This window comes from Dipodomys ordii, unplaced genomic scaffold (genome assembly GCF_000151885.1).
Source record: "Dipodomys ordii isolate 6190 unplaced genomic scaffold, Dord_2.0 Scaffold91, whole genome shotgun sequence".
Taxonomy (NCBI): domain Eukaryota; kingdom Metazoa; phylum Chordata; class Mammalia; order Rodentia; family Heteromyidae; genus Dipodomys; species Dipodomys ordii.
In genome coordinates, this window is record NW_012267307.1 from 3,565,104 (window position 1) to 3,573,221 (window position 8,118).

The window sequence follows — 8,118 nt, forward strand, 5'->3', positions numbered from 1 at the left end:
AAGCCGCCTTCGTCCCCTCTTTGGGGGCTTCCCTGCTCACCCGAGTGCCACTTCTCACCTGACTGCCACGAGGTTGTCCTGGGAGCTATGAGTACAGAGGTGGGCAGCTCCTGGGCTCTGACAAGAAGCAGCTGGCGTGCAGAGGCCACCACAATACCATGTGGCAGGGGACCTGGTCCCCAGGACGCCTGCACCTGTGCCAAGCTCCCAACTATGGAGACAGGCAGGGCCGGTGTGGGCAGACAAGTTGGTACCAAGGCAGGGCCAGGGCCGGGGGCAGGGCTGGGGACAGGGCAGGGAGCAGGGCTGGGGGCAGGGCCGGGGAAGGGGCTGGGGCCGGGGCAGGGCTGGGGGCAGGGCCGGGGCCAGCTAGGGAACAGGAGCACAGCAGGGCCCCTCTGTGGCTGTGACTATGGAAACACGTGCAGCTGCTTGGTACCTGGGTTGTGTTACTTTGGTGGCACCTTCATGATCAAGTATGTCCTTTACCGGTCGGCATCCACACGGACAGACAGACACAAGCACAGCTTCACACAGCAGTGCAGAGATGACCCCCGGGCCCAGCGCCCTCCGTCTGCGGCGCACACACATGAGAAATGAGGACTTCGGAAACACACGCAAGGCAGAGGACAGGAAGCAGACCGGAGGAGCACAGGGAGACCGATGCTGGCAGCTGGTGGTGGTGTCCCGAGGGTGGGCATCCTGACAGGGGGAGCTGCCCAACTCCGCAGGGCCGAGAGGATACCCACGGGGGCCTCCACTCAACGTGCCGTTCGGCCTGAGGCCGTGCTCACACACAGAGCGGAGGGCAGGGCCCAGCCGCTCCTCCAGAGCCCGGGTGGCTCCAAGCGGGATTCCACGCCCAGCCCTGGCGTGTGCGTCCTCTCCCTGTGTGCCACACGCTGGTGAAGACCGCGGCTCACTCTCCTGCCAGCCTCCCTGAACCTGAAGCCAGGCACTGGGCGCAGATAGGTGGGGAACGGACCCAAAGGCTTCAGCGCTCTCTGGCTAGTGCACAGATGTGCTGCTGAGATGCACGTCTTCTGAGGAAAACGTACTTCCTCACAGCTCGGTGTTTCCACACCGTGAAGCGTAGAAATTGGCGGCTCCTTTGGCTATTCTATGGATTTTCTAGCTCTGAAGATCTAGCAGACAAAGTGCAATATGATACAAATATGAAAAATATCTACCCATGGACTGACTCAACACAAAGTCTTCACAAAATTATAGGCTTTCACTGGCTGCCAGTGGCTCACGCCTGTAAACCTAGTTACTCAGGACGCTGAGATCTGAGGATCTCGGTACAAAGCCAGCCCAGGCAGGAGAATCTGTGAGACTATCATCCCCAGTAGTGGTGCTGTGACTCAAGTGGTAGAGTACTAGCTCTGAGAAAAAGGTGTTCAGGGTCAGTGTCCAGGCCTAGAGTCCAAGGACCAAGACCAGCAAAAATAAAATTTAAATTTGAATTTTAAAAAATGATAGGCTTTCTTCTTGAAGGGAAACAAATACCTGGCCACAACATATTGCTGCTTTCCAAGTGAAGAGACTGTAACTCTGAATATAAATAGTCACACAAGCAATAGTGTTATTGTCTCTTATCATCAACATGTTATTCAGGGAATTAAAATCATGCCAATGATTTCTTGTATTAAACTAATAATTTGAGAAGCTAAACAAAAGAAAAATTGCTGTGGAATTATAATAGGAAATAATAGTACCTTTCTTCTTAGATCAGATTAAGGCAGTTTTCAATGGGAAAAATTGAGATTGTTCACCAGGGAATATAGCATTAGGATTCTAATTTCATACTTTGAAAGCTTGGTTTAAACAGATAAATGATTTTAAAGCTGTTTGGCTGTGTTAACTTTGTTGTCAAAATTACCAAGTTCTCTGGGAAGCTGAAGACGCACAGTATGCCAATTTGCCTTTTGTGATCATTAGCTACAAATTGCTCCTCGCCACAAAAACCATAAATCAAATGTATACATTTTCTTTTTGATTTGGAAATGCACTTTCATGAGTCACTTGTGATAAATTGCAAAGCGGGAACTCACAAAACACAAGAAGAACATTTTCAGGCTGCTCAGCAATGTATCATTTGCTTTTAAATGTCATGAATAGGAGATACCATTATCACTCAGTCTGTAAGCTTCCTCGCTCAATATAAAAATGTTTCTATTTCCATATTTCTGGGAAAGGGCCATAGCTACTTTAAAATTCCAAAACTTAAGAGCAGGATCGACCATGCCTTCCTTACTCATGGAGTAATTGTAACGGCTGAGGTATGTATTGCACGTTGCATTTTAAGTGTACTTCCACATTTCTTTTTACACATGTAAGTTGATCTGAAGTGATAGTAACAGTTGTGCTTATCATGCTGTTTTGAGGAGGTACACATCATGTATTGTCTAAAGCCCTGAATGTTGATCAGTTTGGGGGGTGAGGACGTTCAAGCTCTTTTCCTCCTGCCTTCTGGAGCCTGACTTTCACAGTGGCCCAGCACCGAGCTGTGCACCTGGGCCTCAGGACTTCCTCCATCTGTGACTGACTGCACGTCGGCCAAGCGGCTGCCACACGTGAGCTCCTTTTAAGCTGTGGATGAAGCCGGAGGCACCCGGGGACGGAGCGGCTTCGGCCTTGTGCCCTCCGTCCCGCAGCTCAGGACCTCACAGTTCCCCAGAGCCCCTGAGCCCCCCAACCGTGGCCCCAGGCCCCCAGAGGCTTGTTTGCCCCTCACCTTCCAGAACACACACTCCCCAGGCTTCTCCACCTTACGGCACATTTGAGTCTATCTCCAACTGTCATTCATTTTAATTAAATTATACAAATTTTATAGGAATGCCCTCTCTTCAAAACAAAGCAATGTCATGCAAATGGATATGAAATTCTCTTGAGTCCTTGTGTGCAACTCCAGAGCTAGCTGTGTGGTCTGACTGGGGCGTCTTTAGGCCACGTCAGAAAGCCCCAAACCAAGAAAGCACGCCAGCTCCCAGGAGCGCGGGCGGCTGCTGGGCGATGCCTGTCTCTGCCCTTCTTCGGGGGTGCAGCCAGCCCCTCACCGCACATCGCCAGGATGAAGGGTCCCGGTGACGCCGGGGTGGCTGGGCTGCGTCAGGCCGGCAACCATGCTTTGAGCTGAGATGTGTGCGGCCGGGGTGGCTGGGCTGCGTCAGGCCGGCAACCGTGCTTTGAGCTGAGATGTGTGCGGCCGCTCTGCCTGCGGCCCCAGCCCTGGTGACCGCAGAGGGGCGCCCTCCCCATAGACGCTCATCATTCTCCATCGCTCTGCTTGCAGTGTCGTCTTAGCAAGCCCCGTGAGCGGGGTGCCGAGCCTCAGGCACCCCAAAACAAGAAGGACGCAGAGACAGGAGATGTCCATTTGGCAGCATACGACACAGAGGAAAGCCAGGCGGGCCGAGAAGGCCAGGCCGTGGCTCTGGGGCTGTTTAAATGCCTTTGCTTTGCCAACCTCAGCACACGGCCCCTGCTCTGATTAGTGCCCCGACAGACCCAGCGGAGGTGCACTTAGTTCTCACTCATTACTTATACAAAGGATAAACCTCCACTCTTTTTCTTTTTGCTATAAGGCAGTTTTGAGTCTCCAAATAACCATACCTCGAGGAGCTAGGAGCAAAAAGAGAAGAGGGAAGTCAGGAGCACCCAGCCCCGTTCGAAACAGAGCAGGAGAAGCCCCCGGCGTCCCCAGCCCCTGACGGGCCACCATGGTGCTGCGGCGAGCTTCTGGCTGAACGTCTGTAAAGCACACTTGAAGAGAGGTCTCAACCTAGGCCTGCGTCCCTGTCAGTGTGCAGAAAGTCCCCCCTCCCCAGTCCCCACCAGAGAAGACTGGCCGAGTCAAAGGGCCGGATGAGGAGAAAGGACGCAATTTTCTTGGAGGTAAGCAGTCCAGTGGTTTATTTAATAAATTTATGTGAGATTTTCCTCCCAAAGAACTAAAAAGAGGAGAACCAGCAGTAATCAAGACGTCTTAATTCCTTGACATAAACATACACACAGATTAATGAAGCTTGCAGGGATTCTTTATAAAGGAAAGATTGCTTATCGATCCATATCAAAATTTTCATGCTAATCCCAGTGAAGAGATAGAGTATCTGGTATCAGAGTTAATAATCTGATTGCCCAGCTGTCCCAGACAATTCCAGCCAGAGTGAGCCCTAATCAGGGCCCGTCGTCTCTTCTCAGCGGGCCTGGCGCCCGCAGCCCCGCGTCCCCGAGCCGTGCCACCGCCTCGACAGTGATGGAAGATATGATGCAAGCATGTTGACAAATTAAATTTTTACATTTCAGAGGCGATTTGCGGGGGACGCTTGTGTCTGGAACATGGGTCTGATTATAGAATTCCATAGGTGCCCGGATCAATTCCTTTGTTAGGTGGTGTCTTTCCTTTGACCTCGAGCTTCGGGCTGCTGCTAATGACAATTCGTCTGCAACTCCACAGAGTGGGGGAAGAAGGAAGAAAATACCGACGTAGCCTCATTTCTTGCTCACAGAGATTTTTTTTTAACCAAGCAAGGAATGCCACAATTAAAAAGAAAGACCAGGTAGTGAGAACTTTTCTATCTCACAACGATTGCATGCATCTATTAAGAGCCAGATGATGATTTCCAAAGGCTAAGTGGAACAGAGACCCCCCTTCCGTCCATTTGGTTCAATACAGGCGTTTCCTCTCCTTCCTGGGAAAGTACAGAGAAAACGCTTCTGAAAATGAGCCCAGTCTTCAGCCTTCAGTATTGCCTTCAATATTTTGAGGCATTCTGAAGTTTAATTTGATGTTGTTGATTCTGCTTAAGCGACCCATTAATGGGAGACTAATTCTGAATGTGTTCTGGGAGGGGCAGCGCTTCAATTGCATCACTTTCCAAACTGCCAACACTGCCAGCAAGATAGTCTGTCTTCTATGCCATTCCTGATTGTCTGCAGTGAGCCCTTAATTGTCTTCGTTCTATTTTTAAAGTCAAAGAAATAAAGAAAAATTCTGGGTGAAGAATAAAAGTGCACGTACGTGGAGAGACCATTTCAAACCTAGGCAGAAGGTGTTCACCTCTTGGGTGGCACCTGCTGTTTTTCCTTGGAGGTTTGCTTAATTTAAATAACAGATTTGTCTGGCTTCCTCAGAGATTCAGGGAACTTGAGCAGTTACCAAAGATCAAGCTAAGGGTCTCACCACATTTCCATTTCTCCCCTGTACATAGCCCTCTTCTACCCACTCCACAATCACCCCCAAAGAACTGTCCTCAAGGCAACAGACTTCCCCCAATAAAATAATAGTAGCAATTAAAATGCACATGCCTTTCAACTATGCTTAAAGGTGTTTTAATCTCCAAATCTCCATGGCAATATTTCAACAGAGGCTACTCTTCAAGAGCCTGTTGTCCGAGCTGAAGGCAAGTCCCTCCTAGCTTTCTGAATCGTTAACACAAAACCAAAAGTCAAAACAATACAAAGAACTACTTAGTGATTCACTAGACTCTGGTGATCTCAACGAACAAACTAGTTAAAATGGAGATCATGAACCCTGGTGCAATATTTTGACTCTAGCTTGGCAAATAAGAACCTCAGCATCACATTAATATATAACAAAAACAGGGGAAAGGAGAGAGACAGCTCGGAGGGGGAAATGAAGGCAGCCATGCGCTAAAAGTTCCAGGGCTGGGCGTAGCTCTCTGGTGAGCCAGGGTGTTTGAGTTAGCTGCATCCGCTGTGCTGGAGGAGGGCAGGCCGGAGGCTCGGGCAGCCGGACGCTTGCCCAGTGCAGGACACGGGCAGTGTGGGCTGGATCCGCCCCCAGGGCCCTCGGCAGGGTCCTTCAGTGCCTTACAGGCCCCTGCCCCAGCATCCCTCTCCTCGGTCCCCTGGCCTTCCCTGAAAACATCTCCATTCAGTCTGGGCTTTCCCTTCCTTGGCGGACGCCATCCGGGCCCAGAGGCCCTGTGTGTCCTCTCCAGGGGCGGCCAGGCCTCAGGTCTGGAGGACAGGACGTGGTCTGCTGGGCAGTTTGGGTTCCACCCACAGCAATCATGGAGGATTCCTGGCAGAGGTCGGGCCATTGTGTGAGGTGGAGCCGAGCTGACTTTGGAAATGACCTGCTCTCCTGACATCCCGTCAACCCACAGACGCACGGATGGGCAACGGGGCCTCGAGGCCGTGTTCGGGCTCTGCCTGACCTTCACACAGCAGGACAGGGATTCGATTTCAACGGGAATCTGCTGCATGCCTGGGGACCGCCATAAGCCTTGTTGGGTTCCCTGATTCTCATCGGGTCTCCTCCACAAACCCCACCTTAGACTGTTTGCTTCCTTCCTCTGAGAAAAACTGGCCACAGTCACGAGGGAAGACCGGGCTCCGTCCGAGCCCAGCTTCCCTCTCCTCGGTGCGCACGCACTGCTCTGTCCCCCGTGGCCCGAAAGTTGTCACTCGTGGTGGTCACTGGCAATTCCTGTGATGAATAGGTGTGCAACTTTTAAGTCTAAAGCAACCCTGCCTGTCTTGATTTTAGCTGACTTCCCCGTGAAGGCTTCCCAGGCCCTTCGAAAACCACCAGGAACGGAGCTGCCACAGGGCCTGGCTGCATCCACTCTTCTCCCGAGAGTCCGCCAACACCCAGGGCCTTCATGTTCAAGCAGACTGGACAACTGGCTCGGAGCACTGGACACGGCCATTTGTGAAAAGAAGCACAAAAATCCAGTGGCTGGTAAGATGGGCGTTAACCGTGGATACTAAACTGTGCGCTTCGTAGCTTTCACACGGCTGTTCCGGGTGGACAACGTGTGAACTCGCGTTTGGAATCCATTGCAGGGAAGTGGGTATACCGCGCTGGAAGAGGAGACATGTGCTTCGCGCTGCAGGTGGAGTGGGTGGGGAGGATTCCCAAGTGAGGAACGCTTGTCGGCAGAGAGCTGTGGCCCCGGGGGCTCCAGGCTTGGCTGGGGGGAAGCACCCCCGTCGACCACAGCCACAGTCCCCAGAGCCTCCTGTGACGCGGGAGCTGCTGGCACACCAGCACACTCTGCGGAGACTTCTACGGAGGTGTGTGAGCGCGTGGGCAGTCCTGCAGGCATAAACGTGTCTGTGTGTGTTGGGAAAAACATGGCCATTCTGGACTGCTTTTCATGGGCATTGTCAGGTGCATAGGAGTTTTACTGTGAGGTTTTGTGACATACCCCTAATGCTTACAGTATAGTTTGATCCAATTCCCTCTGATTACTCTTCCTTCTCCTTCCTCCTTTGAAACAGCTTTGGTGTGTGTAATTACTGTTTGTGTGCATGCAGCTCTACGTGTAAAGCGCTTCCAATCGTGTTCAGCCCCCAGCTCCCTCACCTCCCGCCTCCTCCCGTTCTGTGGCTGTCTGCCCCTCAGCAGTCTTCCTATTGCAATGTGCTAGTTTTCTTAGGCCTAAAGCACGAGGTATTTCGTCTGTCCATGTGGTATGTGTATTGTGTGTGTGTGATGTGTTGTGTGTAGATGGTGTGGTATGTGTGAGTGTGTGTGTGGTGTGTGTACTATGTAGTGTGTGTGTGTGTGTGTGTGTGTGTGTGGTGATAACATTCCCTTCATCCACCCATCAGTGGGTGGCACCTGTACTGTAGATAGGCGAGTGTAGCTCTCTCTGGCAGGTGCTGACTTACATGGCTCAGTCATTTCCAGAAGAAGGGTGCAGAGGATCATACTTTGAAGGCCGTTCCTGGCTGATTTCCACGGTGGCTGCTCCAGGTTGCTCTCCCGCCGACGCTGCATGAGGGCGTCTTTGTGTCCCTGCTCCAACGGCGTCTGTGGCTTGCTCTTCGCGGCCCTGCTGCACAGGTACCGTCCTGGGCTGTGGGTGAAGATTCCTCCTCAGTGGCTAGTCTTGCTTCTGTGAGAATGCCCCTTTCTGCTCCTTTGCCCATTTGTTCACAGGATGATTTATTCTTTGGCTGTTTTGTTTTTTGAACTCTGATATCCTGGATGTTAATCCTTTGTCCAATGAACAGCTGGCCGGGATTTTCTCCCATTCAGCAGCTTCTCTCTTCAGTGCCTTTCTGAGAGATCTGGCACGCTATTTCCCATTGGAAAGAGCCTGTCCCAGAAGGGGACAATGTACACCCCCACGGGAGCCC